Source organism: Rhinolophus ferrumequinum, chromosome 13, assembly GCF_004115265.2.
Source record: "Rhinolophus ferrumequinum isolate MPI-CBG mRhiFer1 chromosome 13, mRhiFer1_v1.p, whole genome shotgun sequence".
NCBI classification, from domain to species: domain Eukaryota; kingdom Metazoa; phylum Chordata; class Mammalia; order Chiroptera; family Rhinolophidae; genus Rhinolophus; species Rhinolophus ferrumequinum.
In genome coordinates this window covers 52,714,305-52,738,049 of record NC_046296.1, presented here as the reverse complement: position 1 = coordinate 52,738,049, position 23,745 = coordinate 52,714,305, and the positions used below count along the sequence as shown (strand labels likewise).

At 40.1% G+C, this 23,745-nt stretch overlaps 1 protein-coding gene and 1 non-coding gene across 2 annotated transcripts in view; both read left to right on the top strand.

Annotated features, from left to right (window-relative positions):
- Positions 1 to 23,745, top strand: part of BABAM2 (BRISC and BRCA1 A complex member 2) — a 364,621-nt gene that overhangs the window by 215,516 nt on the left and 125,360 nt on the right. The gene's annotated exons all lie outside the window — the stretch shown is intronic.
- On the top strand, positions 20,037 to 20,110 carry TRNAI-GAU (transfer RNA isoleucine (anticodon GAU)). The gene has a single exon. It is a non-coding gene; the product is annotated as a tRNA-Ile (tRNA).

The following is a 23,745-nucleotide window of genomic DNA, read 5'->3' as shown; positions in this document are numbered from 1 at the left end:
TCCACAAAAACGTATTACCCCGTGATCTAGGTTCTCACTGATCGCGAGGCACTTCTGTCACCCATTACAGTAAAGATCGGAATTGAGAGAACACTAGGCTCAGTGTCCTGTTCTAACGACAGGAATGGTAACAGCGTTATTGTTGTTGTGTTTTTATTGTCTGTTTTGAAATTAAGCTGAGTATAGCTTAAATGTTGATTGTGCCTGTTTATCACCTGCCCTGTCCCTGGCCTGGTCGGCCTACCAAGCACCCTCCAGGGGGAATTCCTTCGAATCTTCACCTGGTGTCTTCTGAGTAGGGTGATGGCTTCTATTCTCCTGTGTTGTCATCACCCTTTGGGGCTTCCTTATTTTAGTCTTTATTTCCTATTTTTGTATGCTGGTTTACTAACAATAATTTACCTTTACATTTATATTGCACTTCCTACTTTGAGGTCTGACAATATGAGGTCTGACAATTAAGTTTGCGAACTTGTTGGACCCATATGGCTAACTTTTTTGATATCAGAGGGATTATTCATTATGAATTTGTACCAACTGGACAGTTAACCAAGTGTACTATTTGGAAGTGCTGAAAAGGCTGCGGGAAAAAGACAACATGAACTTTTCGCTAACAATTCATGGCTCTTGCATCACGACAATGCACCAGCTCACACGACACTGTCTGTGAGGGAGTTTTTAGCCAGTAAACAAATAACTGTATTGGAACACCCTCTCTACTCACCTGATCTGGCCCCTAGTGACTTCTTTCTTACCCGAAGATAAAGGAAATATTGAAAGGAAGATGTTTTGGTGACATTCAGGACATCAAGGGTAATAACGACGACAGCTCTGCTGGCCATTCCAGAAAAAGAGTTCCAAAATTGCTTTGAAGGGTGGACTAGGCGCTGGCATCAGTGCATAGCTTCCCAAGGGGAGTACTTTGAAGGTGACCGCAGTGACAGTCAGCAATGAGGTATGTAGCACTTTTTCTAGGATGAGTTCGCAAACTTAATTGTCTGACACTGCATGTCCGCCACTATTATTTTTGCAAGCTAGATAGGAAAGGTATTGTCATCCCTATTTTCCAGAGTTAAAAATCAGTACTTACAGGATTTGCCCAACTCTCAGAACCTTTCCCGGCAGGTCTGGAGCGGGAATGCTGGGCTTGCGGAGCCCGCCTTTGCGTGCTCTTTCCACAGCAGCACACTGCCGGCTGTATGTGGCTGCTTCCTTTAGCTCGGCTCGCTGTTAGAGCTCTTCGGGTTTTCACTTCAGTGCTCAGCATCTCTAGGAGAGAACTCAGCTTCCCTCTCCGGCTGCTGTAGGCAGTGTCCTGGGCACTTTGGCCCTCTTACATCAGCAAATTGGCACCTTAGAACAAGCTCCTGCCATAACATATTTATCAGTGAATTGGTACCTTTGCATATTTTACAAAGTGAGTTAATGCCTTTAGGTACTCATCTTGACGGTTAATAATAGTATTTTTATATAGTTTCTTTTCATCAGAAGCATATATTATCTTCCATTACACAGGAGAGGTTAACTAGTTAAATTACTTGTCTAAAATCTCAACAATAACAGAAGAGGGCAAAAGGGACCTAATTTCTTGAAGGAGCTCATATGAACCAGACACTGTACTAGGTGCTTTAAATATATGACCCCATTTCATCCTTGCAAAAATCCTATGTAGGAGGTGATGTTCTATATTTTACATGTGAAACTGTAGTTCAGACAAGCTAAGTAACTTACACTGCAAGTAAAACGTAGGGAATACTAAAATCTCACCTTCTGTGATTCCAAGGCTCGTATTCTATCTACTATTGCACACACCTTCCTCTTGGGCAAAGAGCGCGGTTTGCAGGCCTGATAATAAGAAACAAAAGAATGCCTCGGACATGTGTGATATCATGGTGAAAGAGGAAGACTGGAGTACAGCCATTTCTTTTTTCTTGACAACCACCAGAAAGGAGCGAACTCACTCCTTTCTCTTTCCCCAAAAGATCGTGGATCTATTAATAAATGCTCTGATATAAGTTTGAACTTGTAACTTAGGTAAACTAAACTGAACTAAGGTAAACTGACTGAGTGTAATCTCTAAGTGTTTTAGTTAAAGAAGGGCCTGTTCATAGGCGTCACCCTTGCTGAGCAGTAAGAAAAATTCTTGGAAAGACAGTGAGACCCGAGGAGAGAGAACCAGCTCAGAAGGCAGGAAGGAGTACTGGGTTCTGGCCCTGGTGTCTACCTCTAGCCATGTGATCATGGGTTGTAAGTCAGCTCCCCTCTCTGGGTTCCAGTTCTCACCTATAAAACGTGGGGACTGAACTGGATGACTCTTCCAGCAACTGCAGTTCTATTATCATCCATAGAAATTTCTTTATCATGTTAGTAGGAAAAGAATCTTTAGTAAACAAGACAATGAGAATGACGAAAAAGGTCTTGCTACTTCACAACCTTGCCAATTAGAGTTATTGAAAGGAAACACAGTGTTAACAGCTCCTAGAGGTCCGACTCTTAAGGCAAATAGTGTGTTCTAATCAAATTTGGGGGTAAGACAGTCCTTGATTAGTGAATGATTAGGGAAGAGAGTCGAGGTCTGTAAAGGTGCCTCTGATTTTGGTTTTGCTTTGTAGGATCTAAAGTAAACGTATATGAGGTTTTGAAATTTCTCTTGGACAGGGGCTGCAGCTCTTTTCACTGACACTAGCTGATGACTTGTGATGCCTTGTTTCTTCCTACATGCTCCAGGCAGGTCAGCTGCTCTTGAGGCATGGAGTAACTCCATTACACAGCTTTTCTATAATAAATCTTAAACAGTGATCTAACGCTCAGAACTAATTTCTAATATTTCTATGTAATAAATATGAGAAAAACTGTAATTTAGAGCAAGATCAATATACTTATACTTTGATACAATTTGTTCCCTCAACCTAAAATGTTTAACATTTGCTATTTAATCTACTGGATTTCCCGAAGTAGAAAATCAGTTCAAATCTTCTCTTGGAGAGAAGAGGTTCCAGGCCTTTGTTAAGAGACGAGACCCCTTTCGGTATCGGTGGTCTTCACACACAGGTTTCCTCACTTTTCGTGGGCACTGAACACCTCGTCAGAGAGTAGGCAGGTTGGCGTGGTGTGACGACCAGATTATTACACAGCACTGCAAATAAGTGATAAACCTAATCCGTCCAGGGGCTATTTTTATTTTAAAAGAAAGATTTTAGGAGTAATTCAACTGAATCTGTCGTGTTAGAATACATGAGTAAACTCTCTGAGTAGCTGTTTTCCCGAGGCATTTGAGTTGTAACAAACTGCTCACAGCGTCACTCTTCTGTGTGCTCAAAGGATCCACATTTACATTTAGCAACCTGCCTCTTAAAGGTCTAAAACTCTTGTTTTAAACCATTTAGAATGAAGATCCATGGACCCGTGAGGGCTTTGACCGCAGCCCTCTGCCCTGGCACCCTGGAACAACCGGGTAGTGTGTATGCCACAGGGCATCACATTTCAGGGGCTTCCCCAAGTGGAGCGCTCTCAGGACCCCCACTGCTCACTGGGCACTTCTCAGCTCTGGACAGTAGCCTCCATACCAGCTCTGATTTCTTTCTAGGCCAGCCCTTCCCCAGGGAAGAGGTCCCTCCACTTCAGGGGATCTAGCCCCTCCCCCAAGTCTAGCCTGGGCCTATTTTGGTTTGGGCAAGGGGAGGGGACTTTGCCGGAGCTGGGAGGCCTCACCTGCTTTACAAAGTGAAGGTGGCTGGGAGAGCAGTTGGGGAGGCAGGAAAAGGGGTGAGGGAGGAACTGGAGAGAACAAACCATTGGAGAGAGCCCAAGATGAATGGAGCTGCTCACCCACTCTGAGATCATGCTATTACAGCAACAGAAATATCGGTATTTGGGCTTGTAAAAATAGTATGATACCAGGATACAGTGGTCACTAGTAAGTTTCTCTTGCTCAGGGTAAGGAAGGGAAGGCTTCACAGAAGAGGTGTGATTTGAGCTGAGTCTTAAAGTAGTCACCAGCTATGGGGAATTGAACTCTACAGATCCAGTTGATTTGGCCACACCAGGAGTTTTACTTAAAGTTTATGCGCTCTTTCTTGCCAACAGTGCAGCTTGTAATTTACGTGGGGGATGGGAGTGTGTAGATCTTCTGTTGTCTGCAAAGCCACTCTCTGCTTTATTTGGCTACATCTCGTCTACCCCTACTTGTCTTTGTAATAAAAGCTTCCAGTAATCACTTGAGCAGTTTTGTGTGTTATTCTTAGCGGTTAACACTGGTTAACACTGATACATTAACACCTCCTAACATTTCACTTGGAGTTGTTTTTTTCTTCCCCATGATTTTAGCATTTAAGAATGTAAAGATACATTAGGGTTTTGGATCCTGTTTCTTGGATGCTCCTCTCTACAGGGGCTTATTCACAAATGGTTATTTTGCTCATACTTTTTCTTTCAATGGGTATTAAATTGGCCCATTGTTTGTCACACCTGTTTTCTGAGCTGCTGGTTGGTGTATTTGAAAATACAAAGTGTCTAACAATCCTGTTTGGTATCCAAAAGGCTTTTCTTCTGCTTTATTCTGTTCATGTACATGTGGATTTCTTGATATTGCATTTTTCAAACAGTTTCTCAATTCAGCTTTTTCTTTTGGTTAAGACTTTAGAATTAGTTCAAATCTTAGCTACTTAAGTTCCTATTCAATTGAGACTAAAAGGACATTAGTATGTTCCACTTGGTTCTGCTCTCTTTGAGACCTCTAAATCTTTGCTCGGTGTGTTGAATCAGAATCTTGCTGTTTTATTCAATGGCTTTCTGGAACCCCAAAGCAATGCTTCTCAAATGTGGTCAGCATATCATCTGCACCAGCCTTGGAACTTAATAGTATAGGTTCTTTGAATCCATCCTGTGGCTACAAATCAGAATTGCGAGGGCTCAGAAACCTGCATTTTAAAAAGCTTCCTGGGTGGTTGTGTGTGCACACAGTCTGAGAATCTCTGCCTTGAACGTGGCTCAGCACTTACTTATTGGCGATTTATTACCTAACTTTTTCCAGGACATCCATGATTTTTGGCCATTTTTGGTCTCTCTTTGATTTGAATTCTGTGAAGAATACTAAGAAGGAATTGGGTCATACTTTCTCTGGTATTCAGGAGTGTCACAGAGAAGATTAGACTCCAACAATAGTCTCAAAGCCATAGTCACTGGACCCTCGTGGACCCATTGTGTGTGGCCCTTGGGAGGTGGAGAAGGGCAAGGGACCTTCACATGATGCTTGAAAATCACCTTCCTGGGTCATAGAGGACTACTTAGTACATTAGACATTAGACTATAGACTAAGCTCTGGAGCCTTGTAATAATAGTAATTAACATAATGATACTTTGTATTTCTCCAGTGTTTTTAAACTGAAAGCCTTAAAGTGCCTTATTACACATAGTATGCAACACCCTGTCAAGAGAGGTCAGTGTTAAGTTCCTCATTTTATTGATTTCAAACCTGAGGCTGGATACAAAAGTTTAGTTTAGACACTTCTCTGGGATAATGACACTTTCAACTTGGAGAAAAGAGAATATTTCAAAGGAAACATTTGTGATTTGGAGGGATGAGGAAGTGGTGGTGGTAGGGTGGTAGCTATTTTGGCATTTCAGGGTATATCCTGAGTGGAAACAACCATTTTGGGTTGTTTTAATTAATGCCTTTAATAACTAGAGGTATTTAGCTGGAAAACACCATCATTTTTCTTATTAGCATTCTGTGCTGTAAATCTCATATTCCTTCTGGCTTCTTCATCAGCCTTCCCTTTCCCTGGCCTTCTTTATTTTTCAATAATTTATAAAGTCAGAGGATGTTCAAAAAAAAAAAAAAAAGAACCTTCTAGAACGGACCTTAAAGATTATATCATCAGGTCCCTTTGTTTTACAGGACAAGATACGTGAGAGACTGGAAAAAGTTAAGAAAAAAAATTCACCCAAAATGGCCCAGAAGGTTGGGGTATGGGAGATAGGAAGTTCTACTTTTTTTTTTCAATTGTGGAAGAGGAGCAGGACTTTATTGGGGAACAGTGTGTATTTCCAGGACTTTTTCCAAGTCAAGTTGTTGTCCTTCCAATCTTAGTTGTGGAGGGCACAGCTCAGCTCCAGGTCCAGTTGCTGTCGTTAGTTGCAGAGGGGGCAGCCCACCATCTCTTGTGGGAGTCGAACCGGCAACCATGTGGTTGAGAGGACACGCTCCAACCGAGCCATCTGGGAGCTCAGCGGCAGCTCAGCTCAAGGTGCCGTGTTCAATTTTAGTTGCAGGGGGTGTAGCCCACCATCCTTTGTGGGAGTCGAGGAATCAAACTGGCAACGCTGTGGTTGAGAGCCCACTAGCCCATGTGGGAATCCCAGCTTTCGGCGTTAGGAACACGAGCTCCAACTGCCTGAGCCACAGGGCCGGCCCCAGGAAGTTCTACTCTTAGCAAATTTCATTTATGCAGTACAATGTTATCACATATGGTCACCATGTTACACTTAGACCGTCAGAACTTACTCAGCTTTATAACATAAGTTTGTACCCCTTTACCAACCTCTCCCTCTTTCCCCCACCCCTCAGCCCTTGACAACCACTTTTCTACTGTTTCTGAGTTCTTACATTTGTGTGTTTTATTATATATCTTTTCTCAAATGAGTTGGAGTATGTATTAAATGAATGCAGTTTAGAGTTGAGAATCATTTCAGGGCTACCAGAGACCATACTTAGTTCTCACCATTTTTTTCTTCCCATTTGTTTTCTTTCACATCCTTTTTTAACCTCAATTTTTGTTCCTGTCTATGGTATCTTTTTGCTATCACTACCTTTAAACTTTTCTTCCATTTTCTTTTTCTATATTTTTCCCTTCTCTCTTCTTTGCTTTTATGATCTAATACTGTTGCAACGTAAGTAATTAAATATCCCAGAAAAATAAAATTGAATAAGTTTTTTAAAATCCTAAAGATCCACACTTTAGGTAAAGTATATATAACTAAAGGATAAAGACAAAAAAGTACTGAGAGACTTATGGAATATTTGAGTTTGGTTTTTCAAGCACTTCAACAGCTGTAGAAATAAATAATTCTTTAATATCACACTCTTCAGCTTCCGTTTGCTCAGCTGCAAGTGTATGCATAACTAGCACTACTCTTATGGGTGATTTATGGTAACTTTTGCCTTACAAATCAAATGAAGAACAGTTCCTAAGATAACAGATTAAGAATTTGAAGAGAAGAAGATAGGAAATTTATACATTTATTCATCAAATAATTGATTGATAGAGAGATCGTCTCTTTATAGAGTACACTGTATTTTAATGCAAGCTGATGAGAATTGTAGTGACCTATGCAACGTTATTCTTCATCTGAGATGACTGAGATAAAGGTACTCAGTAAATGTAAAAGTGCTTGGGGAAAATGGAAAGGGCCATACAAAAGCTTTGTATTGGTGATTTCTTATTCAAAATAGCTAGCTCAGTTCTGTACCTATTTATTGGGAATCTAAAAAACAAATATTAGTGTGTTAAGGACCAGGTGCTGGAGATACTGAGCTGTGGGAGAAAAGTAGAAACAGTGAGAGAACATAGTGTAGTCCTTCCTTCTGTGGAAAAGAAGTACAGTAGAGGCACAGAAACACTAACCACATAGTTCCCCCTGATCACCACCAGATGGCGCTGTCAGCCACAGGTAGCTCAGTTGACTTCAATTGGAGAGTGGGCAGTGGAAGAAGTGTGAAACTAATTGTTGTGTGTATGGGTAATTCATAACACGAGGTACCTGTATGCCAGGAAAAATATTTACCTATATTCTCTAGGTCACTTTACTGTTTTTACCCTTTCTATCTGAGAAGAAAATTATAACAATCTGATTAGATTGGTTTATGAAACAATGCTAGTTATTATCAGCTTTTCTGATGCTTACAAACTTATTTGGGGGCAAGTACAGATATATTTTTCTCAGTATATGTACCTAGAATTAAGAGAGAGCATGAGAAAAAGTGTTTCCTATTTTCTCTGCCTGTAATCTTTCTTTCCTAGTTAATTTCTCCTTTTGCAAGATTCAGCTCAAATATCACCTCTCCTCCAAAACCTTTCTTGGCCCCAGAGTTGAGAATGCTTTCTTTCGTACTCCTACATGGTTGTTTATACTCTATAATAGTTCTTATCTCATTGAATTATTTGTGTTTTACCTATCTACCTCTACCACTAATTGGAAGGTTGTCAAAACCACATATTATTTATATTTCTGTACCCACTGCTGAGTACAAAGCCTGGCAGATACTAGTCACAGAATAAGCAAGCTTTAAATATTTGTGAATTATAGTTTTTCATAGACTATTTAAAGAATAGTAACTTATTATTAGTTACTGAGTAGTCTTCCCCAGGATTATAAATAAGCTATCAGGAGTCAGCTTATAAAATAATTGATTTTAGAAGACTTTTAGAAAGAAGTATTTATCTTAAGAGGGAAAAGGTTAGAGGATTAGTTCCAAGCGCCGTACAGTACATAAGGTTTATCTTAATCTTACTTTCAGTCTACTCCCATGGAATTTTAAGACTTATGTGGAATTTTAACTTTGCGGCTTATTTGGAATGTATTTTCTTATTACTTTAATTGAAAAAATATATAGATATTTTCCTTAAATGAGTTTAAGTAGTCTAGGGACATCTTTGAGCAGTAGGACAAATTTGATTCTATATTATAAATTTTTAGAGAGAACTTAATGGGTAAATATGACTCACTCCATTCAGTTCAATTGACAGAAATCTTTTTCATAGCCAAATTTTCTTTAAAGTGAATTATGTATTTCTCTTTAGCAAACACATGCATCATGCATTGGTCTATAATTTTTAGACTTCTGTGAGAATGAAAATAGTAAGCTGTTCAACTTAAAGAAAAGACTTTTTTGTTTCTTATAAGAATAACATCCCAATTATTTCCTTGTGTATGGAAATTTTCCATTTCTCTAATCTTGACTGGAAAAGTTTCTCGTGGGCAATTTAGAAAACTAAAGAAAAGTATTTCATCATCTTCAACAAACATCAAGTGCCTGCTATGGGAAGGTCATATTCCCAGTCCCCTGGAAAAACCCCACTTATCCAAAGGTGAGACTCCTGGCAACTCTCACGAAAAAAGCCTTGATCCCTGGACGCAGAGAAGGGGAGTCTGTGTAGCTAAAGAACCTGTTTTAAAAATGCACTCAGCTATCTTGTTTTATGCTGACCTGGCAAATTTGGTTAGCCTGTGTTTACACCCATACCGTATATGAAGCAACAGATTAAGTGTAGGGAGACAGCTATGGATAGACATGCTTTGGTAGCAGCAAAAAGACAGTTCTTACAAGGAGAAAAAAATGGTTCAACTCCACTGGATCTGTTTTAAAGGTGATTTCTGAGACTAGACCACAGGAACACAGACATACCCCAGTGATGGCTCCACATCATCAAGAGAATTTGTACCAAAATTCATTAATTCTGTTCAGGAAATTATTTAAGGATGGTGAACTGTGGGATCAAACAGGCCTGGATTCTAATCGCAGATATAATGATACAATCATGAATAATTTACCCAACTGTTCAAGCAGAGCTTTCCTTCTTTGTCAGAAATATCATGAAAACAATTAAAAAAACAAACAAACCGGAAAGATACCTGTCACAAATAGAACAAGTTAACATCCTTTCTGTATAAATTGACCAGAAGAACACACAATCTCTTTGTAAAAGGAGAAAGTGTAATGTCATTCAGTTTACAACAAGGCAACGAATGAACATGGAACAGTGTTCACCCTCACCTAAAGATCTAAAAATCCAAAATAAAAAACATCAAAATACTTGCATCAGGTTTAACTCAGCAGGACAGTAAAATTATACAAATAAATTCTAATTGAGAAGCTCACATAGGGAGAAAAGACAAAGATCCAAAGGAAAAACAAAAACGACTGCTTGTATGACATTCTCTTAATAAAGCAGCTCCTATTTTATGCTTCACAGAGGCCTTACAACTATGAGCAGCAAAGGTGGTTTCTGATAAGGGACTCCAGGCCGCCCTTCTAGATCTCTGTGTTCAAAGTGAGGGGGAATATTTTCAGGGGGATTAATGGCAACATGTCTTTAACAGATTTTTTAAATTGAAACATTCACCGTATTTTTTGATCACACCTCATGATATTTGTATTCTCCATTTCTTGGACCTTTCTGCTCACTGTCTCCTTCATTATTTGGAAGCCAAATTCTTACTCTTTCAACGTTATAAAGAGGCAGTGTAACATAGCTTGAGACTCTTACCCAACTCCTTGATCCTACTTGCCTAATGCAGCTTTTGCTTGCATTTTTGTTACTTACTATTGCATGATTTACAATGTGGGTTTTTACATCGGGACGCTGGGAGGTTTTTTAAATAGAAAAAATTTAAAGTTGGTACAGTAGGAAATTTTGTTTATTCTCATTATTGCATCTGTCCTTTCTTTCTCTGTTTAAAGTTATCACCAGTGGTTTAAGCTGTGTGACAGCCTCTCAACTCTGCTTTAGTTCATGCCTGAAATTTTCACTGGTATGGGAAGCATTTTTTTTTTTTTTTGAGCTTCAGCATCATTGACAAGATTCTCTTTTCACTTGAATGGCTGAGGGAGAAAACATTTGATCTGAAACTCCTACATTCTGAGTGCGTTGATGTATGTCAGAGCATTTCAGGAGTTTCTGTTTGGTTTTTTAGGGAAAAAAAAAGTATAGTCCTTCATTCATTCAACCAACATTTTTGGGTGCTTTTCGCACTCTCCTAAGACTGTTTCAGGGTGTAGGAGAAGGCTGGAGATGTCCAGCCCTTAAGAAGAATGGAGTCTACTGGTGGAGACCAGCAGTGTGGGGAATCCTCTGCTGGAGGCACACACAGAACGATGGCGGCCCAGCCAGTCACTACGGCATTCCGGACAGAAGGGACATGTGAATTAGGCCCAGAGGCAAGAGTGTGCCTGGCATTGTCGGGCACTGTGAGTTGACATATATGGATGTTTAATCATGAGTGATCCTGGCTGTAGCTTAGTCATGTGCCAGAATTTAGTTAGATAAAGGGTAATGGTCCAAAAGTGTTTCACATCCTCACAAAAAACCTCAGAAAGTATGTTCTTTTTTTGCTGGGTCCTGTGCATGGCGTTTACCATGTGTTTAGGCTGTAGCCAGTGCCGCCCCACCCCCACCCCCCGCCTGTCCCGATCTGTCAGCCACCTAACCAGCTGTGTTATGTCTCTCTTCACACATTACGTGGACAGCGTTTTCCCCATTCACTCAGCCACAGCGTTGGGCCACAGAGGCAGCAATTTAAAGGAGTCACACCAATGCACGTACACACAATCACCACCCGCACAAGCACATAAATTGCTTTTTGTATTACATTCCATTATTCTCAATAAAAAGTTGAGCCCCTGGGAGGTACTTTCTAAATATTTGGCGGCTTTTTTTGGCACAAGCATTAACATCTAGCACATGCAAATATTACATACACATTTATCCAGAGAATTGAATTAAATGAACATGGAAAGGGACACAATAAATTGTTTGAAAAAAATACAGTAGGTATGTGGGACATCGTAATGAAATAGTGAGTGTGGGCAAATGAGCAAAGGAAGTGATTTGGTGAGCGTTACAAAGTGATGCAGAGGAGAGTTTGGAAAGTACAGAAACTTGTGGTCTAAGTTGTCAAAAATTGGTCCATGAAAGATTTCTACGATTCAGGCTTTTTTTCTTTTAATTTAGTGTTATTTAGTCAAATTGCTGGAGATTACTACAGAGTTAAAACGATTTGGGTTCTCTGTGAATTTATTAATGATGGTTTATAATCGTGATGATCCTAAGTTGTCTAATTGTGAAGAGCCAGCTTTCCAGCAGATCCCCATTTGAGGAAAGGCTCATAGCTGAGGAATTATTTAAACCAGCCACATATCTCAGGGAATTATGGGTAGACAGTTTTCTTTTTAAGTGACTTGCAAAGCATTTGAAAAATGCCATTGTGGGGCAAAGAGCACATGTCCAACCATTGCCCCTTTTCAGGGAGGGACACTAGTTGGCACATTCTTGTTTTGAGTTGCCTGAACCCCAGGGTTGCTCTGTGACCCCTGAGGTTCTTGGAGTGGCTCCACGGGTCTAGGTTGATGCTGGAGGAAGCCAGTGATCCACTCGGCTTGAGCAGGTTTCTAGTGCAAATAACTCCAGAGCTTGAGCCTGGGTTGGGCATGGGGACAAGAGTTGGCTGGGAGTAGGTTGAAAGCAGAAATTAGATAGAGATTAGATAAGGATATGCCAACTTATGTTCCCCATTTTCAAAGAGTCTTTGGTTTGGTCCAACCTCCCCAAATGTCTCAAAGGCCCTTCTTCCTTTTATTCTAAAACTACTTAGAACCCAAACTCTCTTTCTACTTTTCAAGCAAAGGTGCGCCAGAGCTCTGTTGCAGGCCGGTCCCAGATCTTATCCTGAAACCCCTGAAGCAGTGCTGAGCCCTGCATTCGTAGTGCAACAGGGAACACCAGTGGGTGTGTCCTTTTTGGCACTTGTCCCCCTCCAGTTGGTTCTTTTGTGGTTAAAGTATCTTGCACAGCAGTTACTCAGTGCCAGGCTGGCACAGCTGCAGCTAATTTAACTACTCATGTGTTGACGGAGGTACTATTTCCATTTTGCAATTGGGTAAACTGAGGGATGAGATCTTTAATTATTTGATTTAAAGCCAGAGATTGATTCTGATGGCTCTAGGACCAAATATTTGGTCCTTTTGTTTGCTTTCAATTTTAAACATAATTCACTAAGTTATACTGATTCTTGCACCCTTAATTAGCATAAGTTAAATTTTAGCTATTGCAACCATCTCTTCAGACCAATTTACTAATTCCTAAAATCAATACCACGGTTTCAAATGAAGCCTTTTGACGTTATGGTCAAGTGTCTAGGAGTTGCAATCCTTTAAATAAAAATTATTTAGAAAGTTGAAAATCATACTTCAGCTTTTTTTCGTGCTCCCTCTAGTAAGTGTTTAGGTCAAGATGAAGAAAGTACTGTGTTTGGGTCTGAGTGCATGACTCGCCCCTGGACAGTAAAGCTACGGGGCACCCGAGAGGTATTCCTCTTTCTGCAGAGTTTCTCACGCTTGTGAGCAGTGAGAACTTCTTAATGGTTAGAGTCTAGACTCCTGGGTTTGAATCCCACCTCCAATACGTACTAGCTGGGTAATACTGGACAAGTTCCTTAACCTTTTTATGTGTCAGTTTTGTCACCTGTGAACTGGGCATAAGGACAATGAAGATTGATGAAGTTCAAACGTGCAAAGCCCTGAGAGTGGTGTGTGGCACATACACTGTACATGTACACTACTGCCCCCGAGAATGAGCGAGTGCTCTTAGGGTACGGCCAACTCCGTGCCAGCCTCCTTACTAAGCACTGTTCTGCACATCGTCTCATTTCATCCTCCCCACTAACCGGCCAGGTAATCCTCTTCCTTCCGGGGCTAGAACAGTTCCAGTTGAACATTTGAATTTTTAAGCATCTTGACTGAATATGACACTGCATTGGTGACATTTTGATAGCTGTTATTGCATGGTTTAGTTCCAGCATCTTTCAGCACATTCAGAAGCATCAACCTTTACATGTTGGGGCTTCTCCAGCAGCAATTATAGCCACAAATGAAGAAGAGCTATACATGTTCTCATAAAATATCATTGAGATTTGTGTCACAGGCCTCTGGTGACAAAGACTTGTTTAACTGCTAGATGTCAGCTTTTTTTTCTCCCTTCAGATAAAATTAAACTGTGGAGTAACCATTCAATCCATAAGAATAAATCAGGTTTTCAATCATAATTCTGTAGAAAATCAAAACTGATACCAACTATCTTTATTTAGAAGCACCTTTTTTATTTTGAATATGTAACCAGATAGAGTGGGGTTCCCCAAAGAAAAGATGTTGGAGTTGGAGTGTGGGGCCAGCTTCTGGCACATTCCCCCTGGTGAAATCCTTGCTCTTCCCCATACGCCTTCCCAGCTTGCTGCTACTCTGCTTTCTCTGTGACCTTCTTCTGAATGTGAAATTCCAAGCGCGGATACTCGTTCCAGCCAACTTAGAAGGTGGACAGAATAAGTTTTATAATTCATTTTTTAACAGCCCCAACTGGCCATTCCTAAAATAATTCTGTTAGATGTGGCTGCTTGTGTTATATAAGGTAAATCAGTAGCTGGCCATACCTGGAGGCTTTAGACATGTAGATAGCTATATGTCTTAGGGGGGAAAGGAGCATTTTTCTGGACTTGAGGCAGGTCACAGAAAATGTGCATCTGGGAAGAAAATCATACAATGACTTAGATAGTCAGGGTACCACAGTTATCACTTTAACTCCTGGTATATATCACAGGGAGCTAGGACTAAAGGTCTGGGAAAGAAGCATAAGACGGTCCCGTCTGCCTGGTATTTAATGAAATAAAATGCCAGATTTAGAAATTAATGCCATGAAAATAATGAAAACCTCAGATCACTGTGCCTTAGAGAAAAGGGAAGTAAATCGGATGGCAGAGCAAGAGAAGATTTGACCACAGGCAGAAAGAAAGATGAAGGGTGAGTCAAAGTCTGTCCCCATCTTGACACAATGTACTGAAGGGCGAAACTTGTGTAAGATGGGCTGGGAGAAACTGGGTCGGAGGGTCAGAGGGCTCAGAAGCGGGCCCACGTGGCCCAAGACTAAGGTGAGATGATCTAGTGTCAGACAAAGGGAAGTAAGGCCACCCACCCTTTGAGGGTGTTTCTTTCAGGGCACTACCCATTGAAAATTGCTAGATTGTTCCCATCTGGCATCATTCCTAGGCTCACAACTACTCACCTCTACTCGTTGGGGAGGCAGAAACTAACAGGTAATAACAGAGACGGGAGGAGAATTTTCCCATGGAGTTCTCTCCTTAACAGGAGCTCCTAGACTCAGTGACCGATTGCAAGGGGCACATCTGGCACAAGAAAACAGATTCTTTCAGCTTACTGTACTTACTATCTTGATACCAAGGATCATAGGGATGGAAAACAAATGCTAATCCCTCTTAAGTGACACGGCGAGTCACTTTCATGCAAGCAGTAAAAATACAGTGTTATATGTATTTATAGTGTTTTATATATATATACATATATAGTGCTATATATATGTGTGTATATACATGTAGTGTTATACATATATAAAATATAGCAGTAAAATTCTAGGAAACCTGTACAAATAGAGTCGGGCAGTTATTCATGTACGTACAGTTGGCATTTGCTCTTCCCTTCTATGTGGTTTTTGTCGTGTCAAACACAACTGAGGGAGAGTTACCCTCCACAGCCCCAACTGGAATTAGTGGAGCGCGTCCTGGCCTGGAATAGGCCTCTTTCTGGGCTGTCTGAACAGTGGAAGCACAAATATAAACCTCGGGCACATAAGGACACACTCAGGCCACAGAGCCTGTCAGGGGCTCTGTCGTATTCTGAAAGAACAGATGTTTATCCCACAACATTTTTCTTCTTGGGGTTTGTCCAAAGCATTAAAAAAAAAAAAAACTGTTTATACTAATTATTCCCTTTTGCTGCCTTTGCTTGTTTTGTTTTGCTCTTTTCTTTTTCCCATACATTAAGGACTATTCATGTGAGGAAATTCTGCCCAGCTGCTTTCTGGAACGGACCCTTCCATAGCTTAAACCAGGAACCCTTTGTTCTTGGATGGGAGTGAAACTCAGATGGCCTTGTCACGTGTATCTTGGCACTTCTTCCCTGAAGTTTATAGGCCTTTAAAAATCTGTTTCCTTTTTATCCCAAAGACAATCAGCTTCCACAACTTTTCTTAAAGTAAATGACTCCAGACCCTTTCATTGCTTCAGGTTTTCTCCTGTGGTTCATCTAGTGTTGTATTCAGTGGTCATTTATTAATAAGTACATACTATGTTTGGTGAATACCATACTACTGTACTTGGCATTAAAGAGAAATTCAACCCTTTTCTCATTCATTGGTTTGTTCATACTTCCATTTATTTATTCATTTCCTTCATTCAGGAAATATTTTTTTAGCTTCTACTGTGCACCAGGTGCAGAGGGATCAGTAATGAGCAAAACCAGGCATGGTCCTTGCCTTCAAGGAATTCCCAGGATAGGTGGCGGGGGGAGACATGTGAAGGGTTAATTGCAATTCAGGGTGATGCATGCTATAATAGTAGGGTGTTCAAGTTTCTTTGAGTAGTGGGAAGAGTGTAATTGGCTCTGCCTCAGGCATCAAACATAACTCCACAGGGTAGCTGACATGTGAGCGTATTCTAGACAGAGAGAACAGCATATCCAGAGACAAGGAGGTATGGAAGCGTACGTGTGGAAAGTGCTAATTGGTTCAGTGGGGTCAGTATCTAGGGTGCAAAAACAGGAGATACTGGAGATGAAGCTGGAAAAGTAAGATGGGCAGCCAGGTTGTTAAGGTCATTTCGTATGCCACGTTTGAAAATCCAGAAAATGGGGGGTTCGGGGTGGGCAGTGAAGGCTCTTAAGCAGAGAATATACATACTCAGTGTTCTAGGCTGATTGTGTTCCCCGCAAATTCATATGTTGAAGTCCTTCCGTATGTCAAAATGTGACTGAATTTGGAAATAGAGTTTTAAAGAGGTGATTAAGTTAAATGAGGTCGTTAGAGTGGGCCCTAATCCAATCTGACTGGTGTCCTTATAAAAAGAGGAAATTAGGGCACAGACATACACAGAGGGGAGACCATGTGAAAACACAGGGAGAAGGCCATCAACAAGCCAAAGAGAGAGGTCTCAGAAAAAACACAGAACTCTGTCCACCCCTGGTCTTGAACTTCTAGCCCCCAGAACTGTGAGAAAATAAAGTTCTCTTATTTAAGTCAATAGTGAAATGGTTTCAAAGAGAATGTTTAAGTAGCTTAACAAAGGTAAACATTTTTAAGTATCCTTAATGATTTCAGAAATACATTTATTTGTAAGTAATCAATGTATTCAATAACAGGTCATTTTTATCTATTGAAGCAGTTTGCTAAGTCCCTTTGGTACAAAACACTTTGAGATTCAGTTGCTCTACATATTCCAACAGTACCTGCAGTACCAATAAAATTGAGATAATTATAATGTTCAGATGCTAAGTATTTTTCCTGAACTGTCTTATTTAATCTGCATTTCTACCTCATGAGGTGGGTACCATTAATATCTTCCTCATTACTGATGATGAAACAGAAGCTTGGAGAAGTTAATAATTTCCCCAAGACCACACAGCTAGTAAATGTCAGAGCCAAATTCTTCTATTTATCTGAATGAATGAGGGTTTACATCAATACTTGGAAAGACTTTCTTGGTCCCCACCCAAGGGCTTTTTGTTACAGAGGCACTCAAGGAACCCACTGGAACGCACTTTGACCTAAAAGGTGTTCCTGTGGCCTAGTCTCAGAAGATGGCTTTAAAGAAGTCCAGCAGAATTGAACCATTTTATCGTAAAGGGCCTGTGTAGGAGGAGTGAAAATATATCCTTTCTACCTTTGACTCATAAAAGTCGTATCCTTTGTACCGAATTAAACAGTGTAGCCAGAATCTGATTTTCTTAGAAGGCCGTCGCTCACAGGATCATGTGGTCTAGTCAGAGTACATTGGGTACTTTCATAAGCTATAGCCTGCTACTTCTGGAAATCTGTGTGTGGCTTGGTGTGGTATCACGGGAGTATACCTGTCTGCTTCGCACGGGCAATGATCACTTCTAGTGGCTGTGAATATGTTCCTTTTATTTATTCCAAATTCTCCCCACTTTTGAGGTTTTGAAGGTGGGGGCATGTGAAAATGAAATGGTCAGTGGCCCAAGGTCCTTATTACCTTTTTTGTCCAATGCATTGTTGAAAGTTGTCATTGTATTTATGATTCTCATAGGACAAGAAGCTTAGTTCTGAGCAAGTTTCTTATCTCTGAAACTTGTACTTTAAATGGATTTGAAGGACCTGCCTAAAAGTTGAACGGTTTCAAGTAAGACCTGAAGGGGGGACAGGAAGATAGTAGTGTTCTCACATGTTTTTCCTTTGTGTCCTATCTGGGCACAGATCTAATAACTTCCCCTCTGGATTAGGACAGTTACTCTTCCTTCTGCTCCCCAAATTCAATCAAACTTTCAGAAATACAGCGACTCTAGGTAAGAGTTCAGTCTTACTACTCAGTCATTTATTGTTTTGGTACTAATGGCCTCTTTTTTTTTCTTCATGGTGTGGTGGGTCTTTTGAGAAAAGTGAGGAAAAAAAATAGCTGATCTCAAATACGTGGGGTTTTTTTATTATCTTTCTACTCACATTGAAGACCTGGCTAACTGTATTTTATTATGAATTTATTTAAAACTTTATTCCTTTGTAAACCCCAGTAAGGATTGTGGGTCTGTTTTTAAGAGCCCTTTTGATTTACATATTGGAATTTTATTTCAAGCTGTGGTAACAAAGTAAGCCCGAAACATATTACTTTAATTATTGTTATAGGTGTCTTTGGTTAAGGGGGAAAAACACATTTTAAAAGATGTTTTTATTTTACTCTAAGTATGCCTAATATTGATGACATTGTTGCTTGTTGCCCATTCTGGAAGATAACTTGACAATATGTGTTAAACATTTTTTAAAGATACATACCTACTTTTCCAGGATTTTAATGTACCAAAGTAATTCTAACCTGGGTGGGACTTTTGATAACTTACAAGCATAATTCACCTATCTTGTTGTTCTTTATGACTTCTTCAAAGAAACAATCTAAATATCCAGCAATGAGGGGTTGGATTAGTATGTTAGGACATACTATCAGTATAACGGAATCCCATTAGCTATTTTTAAAAATAACCAATGGCATGGAAATATATTTGTAATGCAGGGCATTCCACAAATCTTAGTCTACAAGTTTTTAGCTTTACTAACTTCAAAAGTACAAATGCTTCAAATTAAAAAAAAATTTTTTTAATTAAATTTCTTTTATACTTATTTCACTTTGAATTTTGGGGAATTTAATTTTTTTTCAGTTAACATCAGAAACTGAAACAAAAAAATTAAAATTAGAAATTTTGCAAGTAATGTGTATTTTATAATCTTAAGCACAAAAGTTATAAAACAAAAGATAAGTAGGGGTGATCATTTATTAAAGCAGACTTTTTAAACAACATATGCAGTTTGATTCCAATTATGTAAAAAATATATACTTGCATGCATTGAAACTTAAAAAGGAAAGCTATACATCGAAATTAATAGTGGTTTTCTCTGAAGTGGTGGGATAATGAATTGTTTTAATTTTCCTCTGTGCTTTTCTCTATTTCCCAAGTTTTCTACAATGAATATGCACTACTTTCTATTCAGAAAAATGTTATTGAATAGAGCCGATATTTTGACTTCTCTGATATCCAAAGGATCACAACTAGTGTGTTTAAAAAGCTAGGAATATTAACTCCACCCACCAATTGCCATTAAAGTAATTAACTTAGCTACTAATGATGAAAATATGGAACAATTAAAATATAAGAATTATTCCTCCCTAAAACAGCTGAAAGCTATGCTCCATATCTTTATGGTTGATTTATAGTATCACATTTTTAAAAAGTTATTTTTAGATGTTTGTGAACTACAACAGAATCATGTACTGTAAAATGGAAATTAGAGGACTTTATTATTGTTTTATATTTAATGGTTCTAAGAGATTAAATAGATTCATGTGTAGAAGCTATAAGGGAAAAGAATTTAACTTTGAAAGAAATTCATTTCTCCCTCACATTTTAAAATATTTTAAAAGAAAAATAGTATATCCATAAAAGGACATAAAATGTTTAATTTTAAGTAAAGAAAATAATATACAAGGATATACAGTGCAAAACACACCTCCTGCATCGCCAGAGCCCTAGACTTCCTGTTCTTCTCCCTATAGATCGGCACTTAAAGATCTGTGTGTCCTTCACGAATATACAAGTTATAGGAATGTATATCCTTTCTGTCACTTGTAGTATCATGTGATACACAGGATGTCACAGCATTCTTTATTTCTTAATTTAAAAGTGTATTGTGGGAGGTGGCCATTTGGCTCAGTTGGTTAGAGCGTGGTGCTGATAACACCAAGGTTGCTGGTTCAATCCCTGCATGGGCCACTGTGAGCTGCGCCTTCCTTTAAAAAAAAACCAAAAAACAAACAAAAAATACTGTATTGTGGAGATTGTTTCATATTAAGCTAGATAGGTCCATTGGATGGTTATCACATAATTTATTTAACCAAATCCTTGTTGCTAGACATGTGAGGCTTTGTTTTTTGTTTTACTGTTTTTTTTCCCAGTCTTTTGCTACTATTACTAACAATGAATATCTTTGCTTAGCACTGTTGTTCAACAGTTACATCTGTTAAATGATGAGAGATGATGGTGGGATTCTCATATTATTTTAGTACCTGATCGTTTTCAAAGCTTTCCTCATGTATTACATTATTTGCCTCATTTGTTTTACCTTCAGAAATGGTTAGTTTTCTACTACTGGAGGTGGTTACCCACCAGGTGATTTACAGGTTGCTAGAGAGGGTCACTGATTTAATGGTTGGGGGTGCCTTCTGCCTGGGGAGTGGAGAGGTGAGGCAGTCCATTCTTGCTTTCCGGTCTAATAGGTCTTTCCGTAATAAAAACTGAAGACAAGGGAAAGAAGGAGGGAAAATCTCATTGTAGTCTAATTGTTTTTTGTGGTTAGTGCCCTCTGTTCATTTTTAATTGTTCTATTGTAGTTGAGAATTTCATTTACCCCTTGTTTAGGGCACCTCCCAATTCCATATCGATTAATAAGTTATGTGATTGATACCAGAGCTAGCTCTCCAAGGGTATTTGTAGTGCGTGGAATGCTTAGTGATTTGTAAGAGACATGTCAAAAAAGGTTTTAAATTGGGACCTCATTCTCTTCAGATTTTAAAAATTAATTTTATTTTCTTGAGTAGTTAGCTACTTAGAAACAATGGCTACTTGATTTCTTTGTGTGCATAATTTTAGAACAAAGGACTTTTCTTAACGTGTTGTATGCTATTCAGAGTTTAGTTCAGGGATGTGATCAAAAGGAAATAGAGAAGTCAGAGGAATTCAGGAAATGAAACCCTGCTAAAGGTTACCCACCTCTTCTGTGTTTTGTTTTATTTTGTTTTGAGGTGTGTGTGTGTTTACATTATCCAGCATACTGTCCTTCATAGAATTGGCCATGCCTTTTTTTCTGGCATCTGATTGCATGATCAGGTGAATGCATTTGTTCAGGGCTTTGCAGAGCAACATCTATGATAATATACATGGGTTTGTTCTCCCTATTTCTAATTCTTTGATGTTCATTGTGTTAATTTTTCTCATCAAAAAGACAAGAAGAGGTTCTTTCTCAGAGTTTGGAGGACCCCCTCTGAATGGCTACAAAGCAGGGAAGATACAGCTGTGTTTCATGCCGCACTCACCCACATTTGGCCCCAGCATACCCACCCAACATGTGTCCGCCTTGCTGTTCTGCGTCAGTGGCTCCTTTGGACAGGAACACTGGAAGGGGACCGGGCCAGAAGTCCGGGACTGGGGGACTCTGCCTGACATGTCTTATCCTCCAGGACATCCTGGAACTGCTCTTTCCATCAGCTTATACTTCCTTGCAAAGGAAAAGGTGTGGCTGCTCTCAGAGTACCGTGTGTGTGTGTGTGTGTGTGTGTGTGTGTGTGTGTGTGTGTGTGTGTGTGTGTGTGTGTGTGTGTGTGTGAGAGAGAGAGAGATGGATGGACAGGCGTTCCTGTACTCTCTTGTTTAGCAGAAGAAGAAATGAAGTTTAGGATATCATCAACAGAACGTTCCAAATGTGCTTTCTGGGACTTGACAATTTAAAGCAATTTTAAAATCTAAAACCTCCTATATTCATCAGCTCTGGCTGCCATAACAAAATACCATAGAATGGGTGGCTTAAACAACAGAAACTTATTTCTCACAATTCTGAAAGCTGCACAATCCAAGTTCAAGGTAGCCATCCTGGTGAGTTTCTTGTGAAGGCTCTCTTCCTGGCTTGCAGATGGCTGCTTTTTTGCTGTGTCCTCACAAGGCAGAGAAAGCAAGCTCTCCACGTCTCTCCGTATAAGGACCTGAATCCCCTCGGACCAAGGCCTTACCTTTGTGACTTCATCTCACCCTGATTACCTCCCAAAAGTCCCATCTCCAGTGTGATCACCACCACGTTGAGAGTTAGAGCTTCAACATAAGATTTGAGGGGGACACAAATATTCAGTTCTTGCTTGAGTTAGCTTTGTGGGGGTTGCCCTGGTATGGGTTACTGTTTACTTTCGACAAGTCCCTAATTGAGCAAAAACTGACTAATGATACATAAATGTGTGACTCTCTATTTTTTCCCCTTTGGTGCGTACAATTCACTATGTAGTCCAAGCCTCTAGGCCTCATAAGACCTCAGACAAGGACCAGGAATGCTGCCAGATTCCCCAGGTCCAAATAGCCCTGGGAAGGGGTCGGAAGGAGATTTCTAAAAGTAGCTCTCTGAGATGTCCTAGGGAGGTGCAGAGTTCCGGGAGGCACCCGAAGGCATTAAGAGCAGCTGCAGTGACCCAGCTCAGCTCCCGGGATCTGGCGCCCAGGTCACTGCATGCAGCGGGGGACAAGGCTTCTGGATCCCACAGAGTGTGGCTTTAATGTGTGCACACTGACTTCATGCTGGGGCCACAGCGTCCCTGACCTTCCCTGCTGTTTCTAGAATTTTAATTCAGTCAGGTGTAGTGTTTAGCTTGACGTGATATTGTCATTTCTGTTTGACTTATCTGCATCATTTGATGATGTATTGCCAAGAAATCAATGACAACGCTGTGTTGCCAATGAAAATTTCTGGCAGCTCAAAGCATTCTGCGGTACAGGTTGGTACATGACCTTTGGATTTGCAAGCCTTGGATATAATCCAGGAGAAAACAAAAAATGAAGACAAGATTGAGAAATAGGATTTATAAAGGTTAAGAGAATTAGGAGGCTGAAAAGAAAGGTAAAGATTAACCATAAACTCCCTTGGTACACATGTATTCGAGTGAAAATCAAACAAAAAATTATTGAGGGGAAGGACCACATGCTTCTGAGTAGAATGGTACCTTCCATCCAATTTGTCTGTGAAGCACATTTCACTAAGAAGTTTTCATTTTCCCATTAATCTTTCCCATTTCCCACTAGTAAAATCAGAAATGTGGTTTTTCCATAGGACTAAACCTTTGGGAAGGCCTATTCACCCACTCATTCATTCATTAAACAAATATTATTGGGCACTTAATGTATACCAGGCACTGTTCTGGGCACTGGGGATACAGCAGCGAACAGAACAGACAGAATTCCTGTCCTCGTGGAGGTTACACTCCAGCTGGTGGAAACAGACAATAAGACAAAATGAGAAATATGGAGAAAAAGAAAGCAAGAAGAGGGATAGGGAATAGGGGAGAGGGTGCAAGATGAAGTTGTTATTTTGGGTCCAGTGGTCAGGGAAAAGCCTCACTGAGAAAGTGACGGTTGAGCAGAAGGAAGGACAGGAGTGAGCCACGCCCGTGTCTAGGGGAAGAGTTCTCCAGGGAGAATCAGGAAGCACGAGGGCCTGGGGTCGGGGCTCACTGAGAGTGATGCAGCATCAGCAAGGATCCCACTGTGGTTGGAGCAGAGGAGGGGGCAGGGCAGTAGGGAAGATGAGTGACTGATGTGATCTGACGATCATTTGAACAAGGTCACTCTGACTACTGTCATGCAAGCAGATGACA